The sequence below is a fragment of the Aythya ferina genome, assembly GCF_964211825.1.
Source record: "Aythya ferina genome assembly, chromosome: Z".
NCBI classification, from domain to species: Eukaryota; Metazoa; Chordata; class Aves; order Anseriformes; family Anatidae; genus Aythya; species Aythya ferina.
This window is the reverse complement of record NC_140299.1, coordinates 5,933,068-5,955,959: the sequence shown is the minus strand read 5'-3', so window position 1 is coordinate 5,955,959 and position 22,892 is coordinate 5,933,068. Positions and strand designations below refer to the sequence as shown.

The 22,892-nt window shown below is 42.3% G+C and overlaps 1 long non-coding RNA gene across 2 annotated transcripts in view; it reads left to right on the top strand.

Moving 5' to 3' along the window:
* The window catches only part of LOC311427804, a 53,665-nt gene extending 31,188 nt beyond the window's left edge, over positions 1-22,477 (top strand). For both annotated transcript variants that reach the window (XR_014687576.1, XR_014687577.1), the window contains one exon: positions 20,636-22,477. This is a non-coding gene — a long non-coding RNA (uncharacterized lncRNA). The remainder of the gene's footprint in view (positions 1-20,635) is intronic.
* The last annotated feature ends 415 nt before the right edge of the window (positions 22,478-22,892 follow it).

Genomic DNA, 22,892 nt, shown 5'->3' with positions numbered 1-22,892 from the left:
AAATTCGGTGTTCATGAAGAAAGGAGAAAAAGTGAAAATACAGAAGAATGAAATCTTCTTACCATTTGTAGGCCAGGTTAAATATAGATGGGCAGAAGGTAGGTTTTACTCTTTTCCACTTAATGTACCACTATCATGACCCAAAGGGACCAATCTTTATCACATTAAGAGAAATAATTTCTCACTACCGAGGCAAGACTTGGCTTCTTTTTCTCTAAGAATGCCAAGTGTGCTGCATTATGCAAAATCTTAGGTATCTTCTGCTGCTCTTTATGATAGACTATAGCTGTTCTGAGATGTCTCAACTCATTTCTATTCAGACCTCTATAAAACCATCTGCATGGGAAGAGTTTTAAATATTGCAGAGTAAAACTGGGAACATTATTTTCCAAATCAGTTCAGAAGATAAAGGCGGGGGTAGGGATGGACTAGGATGGGGAGGGGGAGAGAAAGAGAGAAAGAAGAAGGAAGAACCTGGGGCCTGGCTGTCCAGACCTGAGATGCTAAGGGCTGTGTTGGCAGCTGGCCATGGGCACAAGTGCTAAACCTATTTTGCATATAAATTGACACACTTAAAAAAGATGCACACATCCTTAGCAGATGCATTTTCCTTGCTAGGCAAATAAAAACATGCTTGTTGCTTAAGTTCACCTGCAATGAAAACAAAATACCCAAGAGCTATTCAAGAGGAATAACAGACTTGAGCTCCAGCCTGCATGACTCATTAGTCTTTATGGATTCAACATCCTAATCTAAGTGCTGAAGGCCTGATGGCCCACCCTGAAGGTAGAGTGCTTTCTAAAAGAGCTGAGTATCACAGGCACACTGTGGGCAGTGTAATTAACCTACCCAGGTGAAACTCTCCCTGGGGAGACATTCAGTCTCTGAGTCTTCAAGATTCAATGAATTTGGTAGCAGCAGAAATGGTGGAAGACATCTTAGTCCTGTTGCTTCATCTGAGGTTAAACATAATTTCCATGCTTAATAAGTTGTTTCAGAGGGTATAGGTTCAACAAATTAAGTTGAAAACACCTTGGACCTTGTCAGTTACCTCTTAGAAAGAAAAAAGATTCTCTCTCCTCAACTTGGATGTTTTCTTCCCTTTTGAATTTTGAGCTGAAAGCAAGGGTATCTCTCACAGAAATCGGTCCAGAGAAGCCAACACACAGTTCATACCCAGACCTTGTATATGGGCTCTCCTGTTCCTTAAGTGATGCAACTATGGCCAAAAGACTTCCTGAAGTCCCAGCTGCAAGACTTGAAACAGAGTCTGTTCTTGAATCCATCCTCTGGTCAAACAGTTTTGATCACATACTGACACAGAACATGCAAATCAAGATAATATCCAAGGAAAACAACAATACTGTAGCAATTAATACTACATGAACATAATTTATTCTATACAATGCATATACATCTTCTGGCCCAACTGAAGTCTGTGACAGGATGCCTATCAACTGCAGCACTGAGATTTTAACTGACTAGCTGTCTTCACTCTGCTTCAGGCATTTCCCTACATGTTAATTTATGTGTAACATCAATGTGTTAGCAATTGTGAAACAGCAACTTTGGATATGAATAACTGAAAACTGGATTTCAGGACTCTGGCATTCCATCTCCAGCTCTGTCACTGGGATGTTTCAGAGCTGATTTTGATTCCCTTAGTTCTCACCTTACTCAAAAAGCCTAAATAAGTCTGTCCTATACAGCTGTTATGACACTCCATGAAAGTTTGATGTCATTTTAATTGTCAAGTAAAATTCTTACTAATTCAGACAGTTTCAACTAGACCTGGTATCTTTAACAGAATTGCCAGAACATAAGGATCCGTGGATTTAGGTACTTTTGTCAGAAGTTCAAGTATTTTGCTCCTCATAAAAATTGAAACAGGCTACCTATAAAATTGATATAATAATAATAACCTGCTTCATGGGTGTTTAGTGAGTTTAGTGAGAACAAGTATAATTACTTGTTCTGTATTTGTTCAAGGAGGAAAAAATATAAATATTATTATTACTTTATGTTTGCATGATACTCTAAACTGCTTGGACTAGTCACTATAAAATTCCATATTTTCCTTCCCTTCCTTCTCTCCTTCTTAACATTTTCCTTTATAGGTAAATTCAATGGGTCATGAAAATAGGCACTTTTTTTTTTTTCTTTCAAGTCATATTCATAGAAAGGATGGTATTTTGAGGGATGCTAAAACTTGTAAAATGGGGAATGGATCTGTGTTCATTTACTGGCAAGTGATGGAAGTTATTAAATGATGCTGATTTCTTGCTACATGCAAACTCTAATCTATTGCCAAAATCTGAATAAAAATGAAGTTTTACTGCCAGCTTCTTTCTACTGTTTAATGTAAAGCATATAAAGGATGCAAAGGTTGACACCTTTTCCTATTTTCCTATTCCAAATCCTACAGCAATCACTTGGAATGTGTTTCAGTTACAGGATGCCATCCTTAGTCCTAAAACCAGTCATAAAAAAGCAAATCCTACGTATAAGTTTCCACAATAATAATGAAACTTCTTCTTCTAATTCTTTCTTCTAATTTCTATAATACTTCACTCTACACACTCATGCCTTTTGGACATAAATGCTCAGAATAAAAGCCTTTTGATGATGCCATCCAATAGCTGAAAGCAGCTAAAAACTAAACCTAAATAAATAAATAAATAAGAAGCCATTTGGACAATGGCATTGGGAAATTTAATTAACATCAAATTAAGCTGAGATTATACATCATAGGCAATTACAGTAGGGCTTTGAAAAGCACCTTTCCTCTCTGATGCTTTCAAACCTTTCAGTGTTAATATTCCAATAAAGTTGCTATTTTTCCCCACAGGTTCCACAAAGAATGAAATTTTGATTACTCAGTATGGTTGATCAGACTGAGTTTATTAGAGTTTGTTTTTTTTTCCACTCCAAATTTTAGCCATTTATTTCCCTCTCCTTTCCCGCTAAGAACTTCTACAAACATTACATTTACTCCCCCACCCTGCAAGTGGTAAAATAAAGTTACCTGTTATTTATGAGTGATCATTTCTTTCCTGTCTATATTTTGACAAATAACATGGCAGAAAATGATTAAGGATCTCATTTTACAATGTGACTTGTATGTTATTTATTGTCAAAATAAAAGTCACTTTGTGAATTGAAGTTTTTAATCATTTTTCCCTCTTTCAGGAAATGGTTTTGTCAAAAAGTGATGATATTTGAGAATGCTGGTTTTGTAATGACAGCTATTATCCCTGTAAGGAGTTTATCACTAATTATTCCACCATACTATAATTATTTGAATACACTGTTATTTATTTATTTTACATTTAAATGGCCTTCGTTTCTCACATATTGTTAATAGGAATATTACAGTGGCCTGATCAGCTTGCAAACAAAATAAAAGATAGAATATTCAAACTTTTTTGAAAATATTTTCCCTTTCTTCTTTCACAAGGGGATTATATCCAGATATTGAATTCAGTTTAGCAGCAAACACCAAGAAGACGGTAATTTCTTTGTAAATAAGACACTACAGCATCTCTGTTTTCAGACCTTTCACTGTCACTTTGCCCCGGTGTCACATGTGGAAGTGATTAATGTATTTTCCATCTCTTTGTTACATCCCACCTAAATTTCTTGAAAACTTAAAAAATAAACATTATCACAGTCTCCCCTTGTCTTAAGTAGAGAAAAACAGGGACTTACAGAAGATGATCCAGCTTGGCTGTGGTTAAGTTGTCTCAGGTTCTTTATTGAATACACAGGTCTCCAGCTGATCGTGCTCAACTCTTTGGTAAAACACCATGCTGAAAGCTCAAACTCAGATGCGAATGTGTAACTTTTTTTTACATATACCTAGATATAATCCTCAGAGTGCTTCTCAGACAAGTATCCCAGTGCACTTTGTAAATTTCCCATTAGCTCATCCCAACTTTATGGGGGGTGCTTGGGAAGAGCAGTCATCAGTCATTGACTTTAACAATAGAGGCCAAATAAGTTAGTAGCATAATGACGAATCAAGAAATCCTGGATCTTAGCCTTATCCTTATAGCTATGTTATGTCTGTGGGTAACACTGAGAGAAGAGTGGGAGCTGAAAAAGCAGCATAGTGTCCCCTATTATTTTATTTATTTATATGTTCTTTAGTGCTTGACACCAGCATGGTTTAATATACCTTACTGCAGAAGGAAATCGTGTCAGAACTGATAGTATTTTATCATGATTTCTGAAGCATTATGGTCAGACATCACCATGTGGGCTACAGGGGCTTTGGTTTCACCACTTAAGGGGAAAAAAAAAAAAAATAATAAAAAGCCAGTTGTACCAATACAAATAGCATGAGTACTGCCTAGCACAGGTGTAGACTGGTGCCAGTACCATGTTAGCACTTTGTCAAAGCTGGACTTCAAATTCTTTGTTTAGTTTAAACACCAAGACATAAAAAGGCCACTTTTTATCCTAGAATACAAATATTTTGATATCACATCTGTTCATTCAGTACGGTCCAGCTGACTCAATGTCTTTTCCCAAAGGAGATGAGGAAGAGATGCAGTGAGAACAGCTCAGACATGGGAATGCCTGCTGGGCTGAAACAAGGAGCTGAGCACAAGCAGGTTTTGCTCCAGGAGCCAGGAATGGCCCTAACACAGAAAGCAGCCAGTGGCAGCTATTTTTATAGGAGTAAGGACAATGTAAGGGACAATTTAGCCTAAAGATTTAGAGTCTCAAAAGCTAAATTCCCCACCCCCATCTGCTATCCTTTAAACTCATATCCTAACTTGTTCCCAATGAAAGACTTGCAGGAGGGAAAATGGCATATTTGTGGCCAGGAGAGGACTCAGAGCTCTTGATTCACAGATAAGTATCAAATGCAATAATCACAATGCAAACTCTAGCTAACTTGCTGCACATTTTATTTTTCCCAGATGTGGAGATACATGTCTCTGATGAGGAAAAAGATGAGCTGAGGCAGTGTTCATAGAAATTCCATCTTTTCAGTGTTTTGAATTCAGGCAAATTGTTTGGATTATTCAGAGCCTGGGCTGTTGCTGATGTTGTCAAATTGCATTTTCTGCACTAATCATTTCTAACTGATCACTAATCAGACTTTTATTTTTATTCTTATCTATCTTATCCAACATTCAATCTGCGGTATCTACAGACATAATTTCCCTCCTCAGTGCTGGGCAGTTCTTACTTGCTTCAGCCTGTGATCATGTCAGCCTCAGGAGGAAAGAGGTACATGTGTAGGTCACAGAGATCAGAAAAGAAAGAATTTAGGCAGCAAAACCCTGATGCAAAACATCTAAGGAGAGATGATCTGAAATCGCCATGCGGCACTCTGAACGGTGGTGTGTTAACTAGTGGCTCACAAGCTTTGCCTATTCCTCTGCTCCTGCTCTGGTTTGACAAGATTGGCATGAGGATGCTCTCAAAACTGTCAAAATGGCACATTTGATGAGGCCAGGTTCTTTTCAACCCCTATGGCAACGTCATTTTTTCATGCAGTAAGAGCTTGTTACCTGCTCACATAGTCCTGCTTCAAAGCTCCTTTCCATTGCTGATTTCTGCATTTTCACAGTTATTCAGCATCAAACTTTTTTTGCCGAGGCGATCGGCTCCGGGGCAGACGCGTTCTGCCGCGGAGCGGGGGATCGGGCCAGGCAGGGCTAATTTTGTCCGGCATCGAGCCTACTAGAGGGAGCCGCCAGGACCCGGCAGCCCTCGTGAGGGAGGCTGACGAGGCGAAGGCGGAGCCAGCAGCGCCCCCTCCCCAGCCCTTCAAAAGCTGCCCCTAGGGAGCGCGAGCGACCAGGAGCGCGGCGAACAGGGCGTGGCGCGTCAGAGGGAGTGGCGCGGCAGTTCGCGCAGGCAGGGCGTGCAGGAAGGGCAGAGCGCTCCCCCTACACACAAACAACACCTCGTTAACAACAGCCGTAACTAGGCGATAATGGTCGCCACCAGGCACGGCGCGCTCTCCAGAAAGTCGGTACACACGCAGACCGACTACCCGTTAAAAAATGCCGCAGTTCAGGTCACCGGATGCAAGGAGTGTCTGAGCCTGTTGCTGCCATCGGCGGGAGGCAGAGAAACTGCGTGCATGAGGTGCGAGCAGGTGGATGACCTGGTCCGCATGGTGGCGGAGCTCAAGGAGGAGGTGGAGAGGTTGAGGGCCATCAGGGAGTGTGAGCGGGAGATAGACTTCTGGAGTAACTCCCTGCAGGGCCTCAAGGGGAGGTGCCGAGGTGAGACTCCCCAAATGGGGGCGGACCCCCTGCCCTGTCCCCGTCGGGCAGAGGGAGGGGATCTGGGAGCTGAGGAGGAATGGAAACAGGTCCCTGCTCGACATCGCAGGCGATGCTCTCCCCTTCCGGCCCCACCTTCCCAGGTGCCCTTACACAACAGGTTTGAGGCCCTAGAGATTGAGAGGCCGGTGTGTGAGGAAGAGGTAGCAAATGTTCCCAGGAGGATGCCTGGAGCGAGGAGGTCGACTCCGCGCCTCAGGACTGCCTCCACCAAAAAAGACAGGAGGGTTATTGTTGTTGGTGACTCGATTCTTAGGGGAACAGAGGGCCCTATTTGTCGGCCGGACCCTACCCGTAGGGAAGTCTGCTGTCTCCCTGGGGCCAGGGTCAGGGACGTTGCCAGGAAGCTTCCTAACCTGGTACGCCCCTCTGACTATTACCCCCTTTTGATAGTCCAGGCGGGCAGTGATAACATCGAAGAGAGAAGCCTCAAGGCTATCAAAAGGGACTTTAGGGGGCTGGGTCGGTTAGTGGATGGAGCAGGAGTGCAGGTGGTGTTTTCGTCCATCCCTATGGTGGCAGGGAGGAGTTCAGAGAGGACACGGAAAGCCCACCTGTTAAACACGTGGCTCCGGGGCTGGTGCCAACGCAGAAATCTTGGGTTTTTTGATCATGGGGCACTTTACTCAGCACCTGGCCTGATGGCCGCAGACGGGTCCCTATCTTTTAGGGGAAAAAGGATCCTGGGCCAGGAGCTGGCAGGGCTCATTGAGAGGGCTTTAAACTAGGTAGGAAGGGGGATGGGGCTGAGGCTAGGATTGTTGGGGCTGTGCCAGGGGGAACAATGGCAAGGCCGGAGGATAAGGCAATGGCCCAGCTGAAGTGCATCTACACCAATGCACGCAGCATGGGTAACAAACAGGAGGAGCTGGAAGCCATCGTGCGGCAGGCAGGCTACGACTTGGTTGCCATCACGGAGACGTGGTGGGACCAGTCTCATGACTGGAGTGCTGCAATGCCTGGCTATAAGCTCTATAGAAGGGACAGGCAGCATAGAAGGGGTGGTGGTGTGGCTCTCTATATTAGAGAGTCTTTCGAGGCTGTAGAACTCGAGGTTGGGAATGACAAGGTCGAGTCCCTTTGGGTTAGGATCGGCAGGGACAACAAGGCTAGTGTCCTGGTCGGGGTCTGCTATAGACCGCCGAACCAGGATGATGAGACGGATGAGGAATTCTACAGGCAGCTGACAGAGGTTGCAAAATCATCAGCTCTTGTACTCGTGGGGGACTTCAACTTCCCTGACATATCCTGGAAGCACAACACAGCCCTGAGAAAGCAGTCTAGGAGGTTTCTGGAGAGCGTGGAAGATAGCTTCCTGACGCAGCTGGTTAGTGAGCCTACCAGGGGAGGTGCCCCGCTAGACCTTCTCTTCACAAACAGAGAAGGACTGGTGGAGGACGTGATCGTCGGGAGCTGTCTAGGGCAGAGTGACCACGCAATGGTGGAGTTCACTATTCTTGGCGAGGCCAGGAAGGGGACCAGTAAAACCGCTGTATTGGACTTTCGGAGGGCTGACTTTGAGCTGCTCAGGACATTGGTTGGTGGAGTCCCTTGGGAGGCAGTTCTGAAGGGCAGAGGGGTCCAGGAAGGCTGGGCGCTCTTCAAGAGGGAAGTCTTAATGGCGCAGGAACGGTCTGTTCCCACGTGCCCGAAGACGAGCTGGCGGGGAAGAAGACCAGCCTGGCTCAACAGAGAATTGTGGCTTGATCTTAGGAGGAAAAAGAGGGTTTATAAGCTTTGGAAAAGTGGGCAGGCCACTAAGGAGGACTTTAAAGAAGTAGCGAGGCTGTGCAGGGACAAAATTAGGAAGGCCAAAGCTCATCTGGAGCTCAATCTGGCTACTGCCGTTAAAGATAACAAAAAACGTTTCTATAAATACATCAACACAAAAAGGAGGACTAAGGAGAATCTCCATCCTTTACTGGATGCGGGGGGAAACTTAGTTACAAGAGATGAGGAAAAGGCGGAGGTGCTCAATGCCTTCTTTGCCTCAGTCTTTAGCGGCAATACCGGATGTTCTCTGGATACCCAGTACCCTGAGCTGGTGGAAGGGGATGGGGAGCAGGATGTGGCCCTCATTATCCATGAAGAACTGGTTGGTGACCTACTACGGCACTTAGATGTGCACAAGTCGATGGGGCCAGATGGGATCCACCCAAGGGTACTGAGGGAACTGGCAGAGGAGCTGGCCAAGCCGCTGTCCATCATTTATCAACAGTCCTGGCTATCGGGGGAGGTCCCAATCGACTGGCGGCTAGCAAACGTGACGCCCATCTACAAGAAGGGCCGGAGGGCAGACCCAGGAAACTACAGGCCTGTCAGTTTGACCTCAGTGCCAGGAAAGCTCATGGAGCAGATCCTCCTGAGAGTCATCATGCAGCACTTGAAGGGGAAGCAGGCGATCAGGCCCAGTCAGCATGGCTTTATGAAAGGCAGGTCATGCCTGACGAACCTGATCTCCTTCTATGACAGAGTGACGCGCTGGGTGGATGAGGGAAAGGCTGTGGATGTGGTCTACCTTGACTTCAGCAAGGCTTTTGACACCGTCTCCCACAGCATTCTCCTCAAGAAACTGGCTGCTCTTGGCTTGGACTGGCGCACGCTTCGTTGGGTTAGAAACTGGCTGGATAGCCGGGCCCAAAGAGTCGTGGTGAATGGAGCCAAGTCCAGTTGGAGGCCAGTCACTAGTGGCGTCCCCCAGGGCTCGGTGCTGGGGCCGGTCCTCTTTAATATCTTCATCGATGATCTGGACGAGGGCATCGAGTGCACCCTCAGTAAGTTCGCAGATGACACCAAGTTAGGTGCGTGTGTCGATCTGCTTGAGGGTAGGAAAGCTCTGCAGGAGGATCTGGATAGGCTGCACCGATGGGCTGAGGTCAACTGCATGAAGTTTAACAAGGCCAAGTGCCGGGTCCTGCACCTGGGGCGCAATAACCCCAAGCAGAGCTACAGGCTGGGAGAGGAATGGTTGGAAAGCTGCCAGGCAGAGAAGGACCTGGGAGTGATGGTGGACAGTCGGCTGAATATGAGCCAGCAGTGTGCTCACATGGCCAAGAAGGCCAACGGCATCCTGGCTTGTATTAGGAACAGCGTGACCAGCAGGGCTAGGGAGGTGATCGTCCCCCTGTACTCGGCTCTGGTGAGGCCGCACCTCGAGTACTGTGTTCAGTTTTGGGCCCCTCGCTACAAGAAGGACATCGAGGTGCTTGAGCGGGTGCAGAGAAGGGCGACGAAGCTGGTGAGGGGCCTGGAGAACAAGTCCTACGAGGAGCGGCTGAGGGAGCTGGGCTTGTTCAGCCTGGAGAAGAGGAGGCTCAGGGGTGACCTTATTGCTCTCTACAGATACCTTAAAGGAGGCTGTAGAGAGGTGGGGGTTGGCCTGTTCTCCCACGTGCCTGGTGACAGGACGAGGGGGAATGGGCTTAAGTTGAGCCAGGGGAGTTTTAGGTTAGATGTTAGGAAGAACTTCTTTACAGAAAGGGTTGTGAGGCATTGGAACAGGCTGCCCAGGGAAGTGGTGGAGTCACCATCCCTGGAAGTCTTCAAAAGACGCTTAGATGTAGAGCTTAGGGATATGGTTTAGTGGAGGGCTGTTAGCGTTAGGTTGGAGGTTGGACTCGATGACCTTGAGGTCTCTTCCAACCTAGAAAATTCTGTGATTCTGTGATTCTGTGAAACCCAGAAAGTCCTGGACTGCTGGACTTTTGAGGCTTCCCACCCAGTTACTAAACTTGCCATTTCCTCTCTGTCACTCTGCTGTATGAGAACGAAAGTGAAGGGAGTGAGATTGTTTAGCTAGATCTAACCCACAGCTAACATTTCAAGTGAAGGAACAGACAGTAGAAGATCCTCTCCATGGGGCTGTGGAACTCAAATAATGTTGATTTAATAAAGCACATCAGCAACTCGGCAAGACAGTACATAATGAAGCACAGCACTGGCCAAGTGAGATCATATACTGAAGCACAGGCTATGAGAGCACAGCACAGATGTCACCAGCTCTGCAAGACATTAACACACATAACACAGGACGTGGCAAAATATACATTCATGTGGCAAGGAGTGAAACTGTGCTGTGTGCCAGTGTGGGCACAGTGTAATAACTGATTCCTGTCCTTTTTTTTTTTTTTTTTTTCCCCAGTCTTCTAGTCTGATGTAATATGGTGTGACCAGCTCTCGTGCCTTGCTTTAAGTGTCTGAGCACTGGAGCTCTGCATGGAAGGTTATGAGACTGCTGGGATAGCAATAAAGTAAGCAAAGGGTACAAAAAAGTGTGCAAAAGGAGACATAATTTCTGTGACAGCAAGCAGTTTTGTCCCTGATGAAATTATCCCACTATATTCAGTGCTGTGTCTCTGCACAGAAGCTCTCTGCTGTGCCCCTCTGTATGATAGAAAGTGATTTTTCCATTTGGAGGATATCTAGATCATCTAAGCTGGAGAGACTTTGCCAGGAGTTGCAAAGTGCAAAGCCAGAAAAAAAAAAAAAAAAAAAAAAAAAAAAAAAAAAAAAAAAAAAAAAAGGAGGCAGATTTTTTGCTTGTTTTCATTAAAACTGTTGCTGTTTTACTATCTGAACTTTTTTGCTTAGACTAACCCATTTGATGTATTTGTGCTGCTAACTCTACAGACTCAGGTTTTGGGGGAAATTCATCCATTGCCGATGAGCTGTGTAAGGTCTGCATGGCGGAGCCACTGAAAGAATATATTGTCTGTACAACAGAGATACCTCAGTTATGAACTTTCCTGTTTGCTTGATCAGGAAACAGCCCCACATGCACAGTGCTCAGAGGTCTGGGGAGCTGTATTGTTTCCAACAATAGTGCTGCCATTATGGTACTTATAAGGTTTAGACTCATATTTCTGTCCTCCAGTACCAGCTTAATTCCACCCTTATTGATCCCACCTTGTTTTCAAAAAATGGCATAGAATTTTGTACAGGATGCTAGATCTCAATGAAAAGCATTACTGTGTAGTGTTTTGTTTCCAACCACAACAAGTTTTCTGCACTTATCTGAGATTTCCTGTTTCATGACAGGAACAAGAAAACCAGGACTGTTATTATGTAAGTAGCAACACCAGCCACACTAAACAGGACCTTCACAAAGCTTTTGGAATCTGAAAGGTTAGATGCAAAAAAGGAAAAACAAGAGGGTTTATTTGATGGCTTAGGAAATATATGTATATATTTAAAACCCCTTAAAAATAAGGTCATTTTCCATATATTCCTGTTTAATCTTCCTATATCTTAGACATACAAAGAAGTTGTGAAGCACCAAATATTATTATGTGAGCAGCAGGGATTAGATCGAGCCTTCATGTCAGCTGAGCATACCTGCTGGAGCCAATGGCTAAGCTACATGAAGAGCTGCAGCAGGTACCTGGTTGTCTGAGGACAATAATGAAGAAACTGCCTTAGAGTAGGCCAAGATTTAGGGGAGTGAACTACTGATTTTCAGAGCACGACTATAATTCTGCTTCAAATAATGTGATAAGACAGGCAAAGGCAGAATATTCTCCTAAACTCTCTGATGAGGGCAACAGAAATTCCACCACTCTTACGGAGACTCTAAGGACTTCTGTCATTTGTAATTAACTCCTTCCATATAAACCTAGCCTGACCTTGTTTATACTGTATTGTCCAGACTTTTCATGTGTCATATGGTATATGGCTTGGTAGCATAGTTTGTGTGTCAGTGTCAGTGAGTGGCTGGGGCTTGGGATTTTTTATTGTATTTTTCCCCGTCTATTGTATGAGATCAGTAACTAAAAAAAGGGTAAGGGTTTGGATGACAAAAAATGTTTCAAGTCTTTGCAAGAGCACTGAAAGTTAGAAAAGTACAGTTATAAGATGGTCTTAAAAAAAAAAAAAAAAAAAAAAGAAAAAGAAAACGAAAAAAAGAAAATTAGAATTTATAAGATGAAGTATGAAGACCTTTAAGGTCAGGTGCAGAAAATGTGTTTTGCCCATTTTGCTGATGATTTTCTGCAAACTAACTGTGGTTGAACTTTTAGGTTAGAGGCAAATTAGTCACCCCACCCCCCCAAAAATAATTATCTGATTTAAAAAAAATATTTTAATTTTATTTTCATTTAGTTATAGAGAGACTGAGAGCACTTTTTATTGTTGTTTTTGTTTTTAATTAACTGAACCTTATTGAAGAAAGAGATTTTAAAAAATAGTCTAAAACCTACATAATTAATTTAAATTATGCATAATATGTAAACATAGTGTGAAGTAGATGATGACTTTAGCACATAATGATTGCTTTGTACTGAGGATCAAATTCATCCCTTGCAACACCCCTTGGGTGTGCTATTATAAAGTGGCTTTGTTGCATGATGGTAGCAACAAAATTCAACTGTGTGCCAAAATTCAACTATGTGCCAAAGCTCAGCTCTAGACCATGTCTCATACATGAACTCAATTAGCTGAAAGTTTCCAAGTTTGATGCCAAACACATAGACTCATTGCATGCTCTATTCCTGGCCTTGAAGTTCAAATATTTTACTTTCATTTACTAAGACAGCATTCAGATGGCCACTGCTCATGAAGGCACAGTTTCTCTGAGCATTTGTGCACGTGTGTTCATGTTTATACACGGTGTGCAGGTACAGCGTGGAAGAATTTATGGAGGTAGATTTCTAAACTATCACATTTCCACTTGAACTGATGTTGTGCCAGAACAACATCACTGATGTTGTGCAGTGTTTGCTGCAGTGGTCAGTTTTTAAAATTAAAATGTTTTGTTTAAATGAAACAGCGTATGTTCTCATCTGCCATTCAAACTCCGTTATTTCTGGGACACTGCTGAAATTCTCTTTATACTTGGTGAAAATCACATAAGCTTTCCTCAAGATTCAGTTAACTTTACTAATGCACAATTTTAAATTCATATTCTTTTGGATCTAGATATAAAAACAAATAAACAAACAAAAACAAACAACCTGTATAACTCCCCTGCACACACACATACCACAAAAGTTTCAAAGACATAAGCTTGTTTCAGAAGATTGCAAAGAATTCTATGGAGAAAAAATAATAATTATATATATATATATAAAATGTATTTTTTTCAGAAAATCCTACAAATTATACAAAGAGGACTTGAAAAATACTCCAGTGCACCAGTTCTCAAAAGTTCTGCTAAACCCCTGAGACAGAAATTCACAACATAGATGTTAATTTTGTTCATTTATTTGTCATCTCCCTAAGGGAAAATATATTAAGAGTTGGACATTTTACTATATATTCACACTGTACATAATAAATAGGCATAGTAATTAATACATAAATAGGCAAATGTAAGTGCATAAGGGGAGAAAACATGAAGAGTAAAGAAAATTTTAAATAAGAGGTTTTCCATAGTTTAAATGTTTATCCTTGTTTTTCTATTTTTATTTTCCTAATTTTTGTGCTCTTTACCTCTGACCTTCAGTGAGCCCTGAGCCATGAAATTTATCCTAGGTTTTATACATGCAGTGAAAACTTTGCATATAAAATGTACATCTAATGCTTCTTGGAAGTGAACAGAAAGTCACTAGCTTAGTAAAAATCAAGAATAAGCTTTGGACCTCCGAGATCTGCACAGTAATTTTCAAGGACAGCTAAAGAGCTGGGCGAGTGATGTGAGCACTACAGCAAACCTGAGAGCACATGGCTGAGATCCAGAGCAGGAGACTCATGCTTTCTGTGCAAGTGGTTATAAAAACACTTGGACTTACTTTCTCTTTTATGGCTGTTTGAGCGGTGGTTCTATGCAGTCCTGAGAATATCAGCTGAGATCCTTGCATCTTTTCTTGATCTCCTTCCTTATCAGCAGTCCTGGCAATCATGGGAGGTCCCAGTTGACTGGCGGCTAGCAAATGTGACGCCCATCTACAAGAAGGGCCGGAGGGCAGACCTGGGAAACTACAGGCCTGTCAGTTTGACGTCAGTACCAGGGAAGCTCATGGAGCAGATCCTCCTGAGAGTCATCACGCAGCACTTGCAGGGCAAGCAGGCGATCAGGCCCAGTCAGCATGGGTTTATGAAAGGCAGATCCTGCTTGACGAACCTGATCTCCTCCTATGACAAAGTGACGCGCTGGGTGGACGAGGGAAAGGCTGTGGATGTGGTCTACCTTGACTTCAGCAAGGCTTTTGACACCGTCTCCCACAGCATTCTCCTCAAGAAACTGGCTGCTCTTGGCTTGGACTGGCGCACGCTTCATTGGGTTAGAAACTGGCTGGATAGCCGGGCCCAAAGAGTCGTGGTAAATGGAGCCAAGTCCAGTTGGAGGCCAGTCACTAGTGGCGTCCCCCAGGGCTCGGTGCTGGCGCCGGTCCTCTTTAATATCTTCATCGATGATCTGGACGAGTGCATTGAGTGCACCCTCAGTAAGTTCGCAGATGACACCAAGCTAGGCGCGTGTGTTGATCTGCTCGAGGGTAGGAAGGCTCTGCAGGAGGATCTGGATAGGCTGCACCGATGGGCTGAGGTCAACTGCATGAAGTTCAACAAGGCCAAGTGCCGGGTCCTGCACCTGGGGCGCAATAACCCCAAGCAGAGCTACAGGCTGGGAGATGAGTGATTGGAGAGCTGCCAGGCAGAGAAGGACCTGGGAGTGATGGTGGATAGTCGGCTGAATATGAGCCAGCAGTGTGCTCACATGGCCAAGAAGGCCAACGGCATCCTGGCTTGTATCAGAAACAGTGTGACCAGCAGGGCTAGGGAGGTGATCATCCCCCTGTACTCAGCTCTGGTGAGGCCGCACCTCGAGTACTGTGTTCAGTTTTGGGCCCCTCGCTACAAGAAGGACATCGAGGTGCTTGAGCACGTCCAGAGAAGGGCGATGAACCTGGTGAGGGGCCTGGAGAACAAGTCCTATGAGGAGCAGCTGAGGGAGCTGGGCTTGTTCAGCCTGGAGAAAAGGAGGCTCAGGGGCGACCTTATCGCTCTCTTCAGATACCTTAAAGGAGGCTGTAGTGAGGTGGGGGTTGGCCTGTTCTCCCACATGCCTGGTGACAGGACGAGGGGGAATGGGCTTAAGTTGAGCCAGGGGAGTTTTAGGTTAGATGTTAGGAAGAACTTCTTTACTGAAAGTGTTGTTAGACACTGGAACAGGCTGCCCAGGGAAGTGGTAGAGTCACCATCCCTGGAAGTCTTCAAAAGACGTTTAGATGTAGAGCTTAGGGATATGGTTTAGTGGGGACTGTTAGCGTTAGGTCAGAGGTTGGACTCGATGATCTTGAGGTCTCTTCCAACCTAGAAATTCTGTGATTCTGTGATTCCTGCTCCCTTCTGTGGCATCCTACACCTGGACTCTGTTACCTCCCTGTTTCATAGCAGTGTACCATGGAGGTCAAACTAATATATCCCATCTAGAGGAGCACTAACAAGCTTCAAATAATTACAGCTTCATGGTCCTTTCACCAAAACAAACAAAGAACATCTTGTGGATTTTAATGTTTTATTTAAGAAGATATAAAGCAGCCTGCAAGAGACATCCAGAGTGCTAACAAACTCACTGTCTTTATCTGGACAATTTGTTATTTACAAGTCAGGTCTTGAATTCCCTATAAAGGATTTCTTTTCTGTCCTTTTTCTGTACACATCCTTGATCAGATGCATAAACAATGTTAGGTATGAAATAAGAAGCCTGACCTTTGGAATTGGCTCTCCCGACTGATCAGTTTAGCACTGATGTGCCTGGCACATTTTGACAGTGCTGGGAGTTGCACATGGGAATTGCATGTCTAGATAGGAAAATATTTTAGCAAGAGGGAAGTTCTATAGTGAGGGGAAGGGTGCAGGGAGAATTTGGCTGAACAGGGATCTGCAGTTTTTTCAGTTATTTTCCTGCCATCCTGTGGTGTATAAAATCAGGTTATCATCTGTATTGCATTACCTATGCATTCACTGTGATCACAGTCAAGTTAGAGAATGTCCTATAAATCTGGAAAGCAATTAGGATGCAATTTATGCAGAGCTTCTTGGCAGCTCCAAATTTCCAGATGACCAGCACGTGGTCAGCTCCCACTATCCTGACCCCTCTGAAGGTGAGATCTGAGGCTGTGCATAAAATTATTGTGTAGAAGATAACTTCTTTTTTATAAGTCTTTGAGTATCTGAAGTTTATTTCAATGATTTAATTTGGTCCTTGGTACCATCAATGTTTCCTGAGCTCTTATTTTCATGTACATGTATGCTCTAATGCACAGCCATATCTGAGCATTTTGTTGTATTTTTTTCACCAGTTCCACCAAGGAACTGGCTATCACTAAGAGTTGTGCTCCCCACTTTCTGCAGCAAAATTGGTTTTCTGGGGCTTCCTCCTCTTCAGGGACCACAAGCGACAAGTGGCTGTGAGTTTTAAGGATAACCCGAGACTGCCAGCTAAATTCTGCTGTGAGGAAAACAAATCCACCAAATAAGGGATTGGAAATCAAAAACCTATGTGTGGCTTACAATTCCTGCTGGGTTTTATAGACCTCCCCTATACTCTCTGAGATTGTGTTGAGGACCGGATCTCCTTTCACATTCATATTCTCCCTGAATGAACTATGAAGATGAATACCTGTTTAGCTGCAATCCTTTACAAAGGGCAGGCTTCCCAGAGCTCTCACATTATGTTTCTCTTACCCCATTTTCTATTTACAATTACGCATCACTCTTGTTCTTGGGGATTATCTGGACACCCATAGCAGATCAAGAGAGGGCTAAGGGATGCAATCATATATCCTCTGTCTGCAAGGGCCCCAAAGGACTTTTTGTCATAGTTTGCTGCTCCTCAGGAAGGAGGGTAGAGCTGAACCCCCTCTTGCCACAGTTACGGCCCCTCGTTTCTCTGGATATAGTGCATTCTCTCAGATGCAGATGCAAAATCTTGGCGTTCATTCACAGTCTTTGTGCAGTGGTGCAGTGTAATTCATTAGCTTTGGGAATACAGAAAATGACAGGACCACTGGGATCATCTCCCAGACCAGGACCTTGCTTTGACATTTCCACCACTGCCCCATGACAGCAGTAGAGTGGTGTGCCACATGGTCAGAGCACCATGCAGCAGTGGTTCCAGCAGAAAAGGTGGTAACTTGAAAGTCAGGAAAGTTTGCTCCAAAACTGACATAGCTAATCCTTTGATGACTGAAAGATTTTTGTTTAAGTAATGACATCAATCTTAAATAGTATTGTTTGACAAAAACACTTACCACCAGTGGAGCCTAATGAGTTTTCCATGGGAAGCTGAGATCGATGGTATGATGTGAAGTGATTTCCCAGCTCAGCAGCAGAACCAGGAATGAAATTAAAGTCCTCTGAATTGCAGCACATCTTTCTTTGGGCTGTTCTAGTGCATCCCTCTCTAAAGTGTTGCACTCCTTCACCTTGATCTATGTATGATCATAGCCCAAATACAAAGAAAAGTCATGTGAGAAATATCCATGGGACGAGTCTGTTCACATTCTGCCAGCGCATCCTGGTATGGTTTATTACCATATGTATACTGTTTGTTAGAGAGCAAAGAAGGACTTTCTTGCAGTTAAGGTACGTTACACAGATAGGCAGATTAAAATTGCACCTCTGCTACCAATCTCTTTTCTGATGCTGGGCATGGTTGTTAATTTATCAGACCTCCTAACAGGGAAAGTGCCTTGCAACCCTCATGAAAAGAGCTATTTAAAACAGCACATACAAATGAATTTCATCTGCTAATGATTTTTTTTCTTATATTTAATTTTATGATAATTTCAGATGTATAAATATGAGACCCTTTTTCTTTCTCCAGTCAAGTTATTTAATATTTTTGAAATTGTCCTGTTCTTTCTACCCTAGTGCTTCTTGATATTTTTGTTTCCATTGTGTTTCTCGGCTACAAAATGCACCTAGACTCATAATTTTCTACAAGTCTCAACTTTAGAGAACTTTACAAATCACATTTCAGTAAAGAATATTTTCTCCAAGCATATCTCACTGGAGTAGTAGCTTACAGCTTGTTACTAGAGTCACATTGTTTATACCCAGGTTCACATCTACACATTAAGGATCCGAACCACTTTCCTGTTTTCAGATCTTGTGCATTCACATGTTTCAGAAAGTAAACTGGAGGTGGCATATGAGGGGGTAGGTACTGGACAAGACAGCTGACATTGTTCAACAAGAGTGTGATCTGGACAGGTAGAAGATCAGGATCTTGGGACACTTCACAATACACCCCAAGAGGTCAGTATAGATACAACAGCAGAGATTATACCTAAAATCTTGGCAGATTTTTTTTCTTTGCAGATCTTGGAAGATGCTCGTTTATTATTATTTCTTTTTTTTTCTTTTGTGTGTTTGTGCATTTTTTTTTGTTTAGTTTTTGTTTTGCTGTTCTGTCCATAAGTACCCATGGGAAAAAAAAAAAAAAAAAAGTGCTTTTGTTTGGAGCCAAGGCTTCCAATGAGAACAAACTAAGTAGCTACCTGCTTAGCACAGCGGCCTCTAGGAGGGATGAGAAAATCAGAAAAGCAGCTGACCTCCACTGAGGTCACCACGCCAAGGTGAAAGCAGTTTGTAGTACCTACGCTGCAGGGTGACAGTGGTTCCATCACCTTCCCTTTCTGCTCTGTAGTCCTCCAGAGCATCCTCTTAATTATTTTCATGTGCACCACATTCAGGATACTTCCAGAAGAGGCTGTGGCTAAGGTCAGTGTTTAATCATTCGGACGATAAAATACAGAAACTAGGGAAAATCTAGCATCAAAATCATTAATTCCCTAAAAGTGAAATGATAGTCACTGAGGAACTGCAAACTCCCCAAGAATGACAGAGAGCATCAGGAAGACACTCCTACAGGAGTCGTACAGGGAGAGTGAAACTATAATATAGACCAAACTAAGAGAAATGAGTGAAATATTACACTACACATTGAGAAACCAGGAAAATGAAGGTGACCTCCAAGATTTGCTGAAGAAATTGCATATTCAGACAGCATTTTCCCTTCCTTCATCAACTATTCAAAACTGTTTACCAAATATAAGTTTTTTTTTTTTTTTCTGATAAAACCATGGTGTGAATTTAGTTTGTGAGCAGATGGTCGTAAGTACATAAAATTTAAAATCTGAAATTCAAGATGGTGTGAGCAGACACATAAATCATACGATATGTTTTTCTGATTGGATAAGCAAACCACAACTCTTAAAACCAGAGTTCCATTGCAAATAGCAGCATTTTGTGAAATTCACCTTCTGTTAGTATTTTTTAATAGTTGCCTAAAATTAGCTGTTCCCAGGAACATCCCAGCCAGAAGACTCATTAACTAAAATAACTGCAGAAAACAAACACAGAGTGGGGGCTAACCTAGTCACTGAGAACTTGATTCAAATTTTAAACAAATATTAGTAGATTGTTTAAGAGCAGTTTCCCTAGCTCTATTGAAAGTTCATATGTGTTTGTTAAAATTGTGCAATAAAAATATAATGAAATTAAATGGAAAGGGAGGGAAGGAAATGAAATGAAATGAAATGAATTGAAATGAAATGAAATGAAATGAAATGAAATGAAATGAAATGAATAGAATAGAATAGAATAGAATAGAATAGAATAGAATAGAATAGAATAGAATAGAATAGAATAGAATAGAAAAGTAAAACAACCCTCCACCCCCATCTTTTCTTACATCTTCTCAATGTAAGAAAACAGAAGTAAAATAAGCATAACACTGACAATTTGAGTAAATAAATGTTCTCACACAAAACTCTGCCAACAAAAACATCTCAATCTTTGTGCAAATGACACTGGAAAATCTTGATGAGTCTGAAGTGTTAATTGAGTTACTATTGTGAACTTCAGACGTTTGCCTGAAACCTTGTACTAAACTTAATCTGGCAGGAGAAACAAAACCAAAACCGCAGCCAATCCCCTCAGCCACCCTCAGCAGAGGATCCTGAAGCCCTTCTTCCATTAAAACAGCAAACTTTGTATATTACCATTGGAGATGGCTGCAACATTTCCATCTGTTTTGGTGTGATCAGAAAATGCACGTTTTGTATTAAACATGCATTGATGTAAAATGACATATTAAAAATATGTCATTACTGGACTGTAGTAGTCTGAATAGAGCTTCCATGAGTATTTTTTATTTTTTAACATAAAGATTTGTGGTTAAGACAGGGACTGAGATGTAAGAGATCTAGATGCAGAATCTAGATTTTGATATTTTAGCAATTTTTAAACCATGGTATCGACAGATTTTTTTTTTTTTTTATTATTATTTTTTTGGTTCAAATTATATAAAATTATAAAATTATCATATGCATTATATTTACCTCTGATGTTAAGGGAATAAGTCCTGTTTAATGTTTTCTAAGGTGCTGTGGTGAAGTAGAATTCAAAACACTGCTATTTATGGAGCCATTTCTTATACCACTGTTTTAGAAGAATTATTTTGCTGTTGGCAAAACACACCAATACCTTCTGAAAAAGGAATTTCTGTCTCTCTAAAAGTGAACTGAGAAAACTTTTGGAAGAACCCTGAGTCCTTTCAGCAGATCTCCATCTTTCTCCAGGACCTTGCTCTGCTTATATGAAACTCGTGGATAAAACAGCTTCTCTCCAGATTAGAGAAAAGAGAAAAGATCTCAGGATTGATCTTGAAAAAGGTGTATCAGACCTAAACTTAGAGCTCCTTATCTTCAAAGCCACCTCTAGCATACCGATGCATAAGGATTTATAACTTCATCTAAAGTAAAAAATGAAAGTGATAAGCAATTTCACATGAATTTCAAGTTATGTTAGGCTTGAATATTGTTATTTAATTTCATTTTGTGCATTTTTTTAATGAACCACCCTGTGTCATTCTGTCCTGTGACCTTATGCCAGTCCAACAAGAGCACAGGTCCTTCTTATTTTGTGACCCCAGACAGGATGGTAGATTTCCATCTTAACTTTTGCTTCACAACAGGCTGCGGTGCAGTATAAACTTCTCAACTGACCCTAACCATTTTCTTGCTTCTAAGTGAAGAAACAAGTCTTGCAATGATGGCAGATTGTTATAAAAATATTCTTGTTAGTGTTTTCCATCGTGGCTCTCTTCATGTAAAAATTCATCATAATCTTCCCTTGAGAAATAACTCAAGGAAGGGTGTGTGAAAACTCCCTGGAAAGGCAGTGGCAGTAACTGGAAGAACATCGTGTTCTGCCCCAGGCCCATCTCCCACTGAGTGACAAGCAGGCAGCACCACTGGGTCTGCTTTTTTTTTTTCTTTTTTTAAGTGTGAAAGTCATTGGTTCACAATTCACAATATATGCTGGACAAACACAGGCCTGCTGCAGCCACAAAAGCAGTCCACTAAACATTTTTAGTTTGCCTTTTTTTTCTTTTTTAACCAAACATAAACACGCTAATATAGCATAACTGTGTAAGCATTTTTGTACCTAATGACCCAGAAAAATAGCACAACCAGTGCTGGTGGCAGAACACAAGCCTTCTGCTAACTGTGCTGGGCCCCAGTACTGGCCTTTTGGACTTATTATCAGCTTGCTACGAGAACTTGTTATGTGAATCTGAGCGTGGTACCAGGTTTTCCTTGTTATTGTGTCAGTTTAAATGTGTGATAGCACCAAAGGCCTTGAAGGTATGGGCACGGGTCGAAAACAGAGGACCCTGAACTGCAAACAACTCACTGATGGGCAATTATTGATCACTGAAGCACTGCAATCTCAAGAACTGTGACGAGACTGCCTTCACTGAAAGAAAAGAAGCAGTAGTTCACTGAGGGACAAAAAAATAAAAATCAAGCAACAGGAGAAGGCATCTGCTGCAGCCCAGGAACATAGCACCCCCCTCCCAGCTCTGGGCAGTACATAGACAACAACCAAGTGTTCAGTGCTGTCTAGAAACCCAAACACCTTATAACAAGACAAGACCTTGGATTTGGTAAGGGGATTCCTCATAAAAGAGCTCTTCAGCCTGATCATTTTTATCTCATCAATTAAGATCATCAAGGAGCACAGTCATCAGCACTAACTGCATGCCATAAGCTCCATAGCACTGTGTACTCATACTTAATTTAGGATTGATTGTTATTCATTGTTAATCAATGTGTTGAATATGCAGTGATAATAATTGTTAATGAGTAAGAACAAACCATTAAAATAATGTGTATTTTTAATGAACATCAATCTAGTAAACTGTTGTTTTAAGATTTGAACTGGCTCAATTGATTGGTCTTCTAAATACTCTTATCACAGCAATCTCCAGTTCCCTGATACGTGTACACACACAAACACACGCACATGTGATGTATATCCTGATATCTCTATATATGCATATTCACCTGCAACATGTAAATGTCAAGAATATAAGTGTTAAACACAACTTACAGAAATATAAGTGAGAATGATAACTATTCCAAGTTATTGCAACACTTGTTAAGTGTAAGCAGTGTAAACTGCTGGGAAGGAGAAAGAATAGCCTTTATTTGAGACAAATCTTTTGAATGATAGATGGACAGCATAAGAATCTGGTCATCATCAATCCCTTCCATAACTAAACAAAACAGATGGGATACAGCAAAACACTGTGTACTTATATATAAACATCCCAGGTTGTGTCAAGGTAGACTA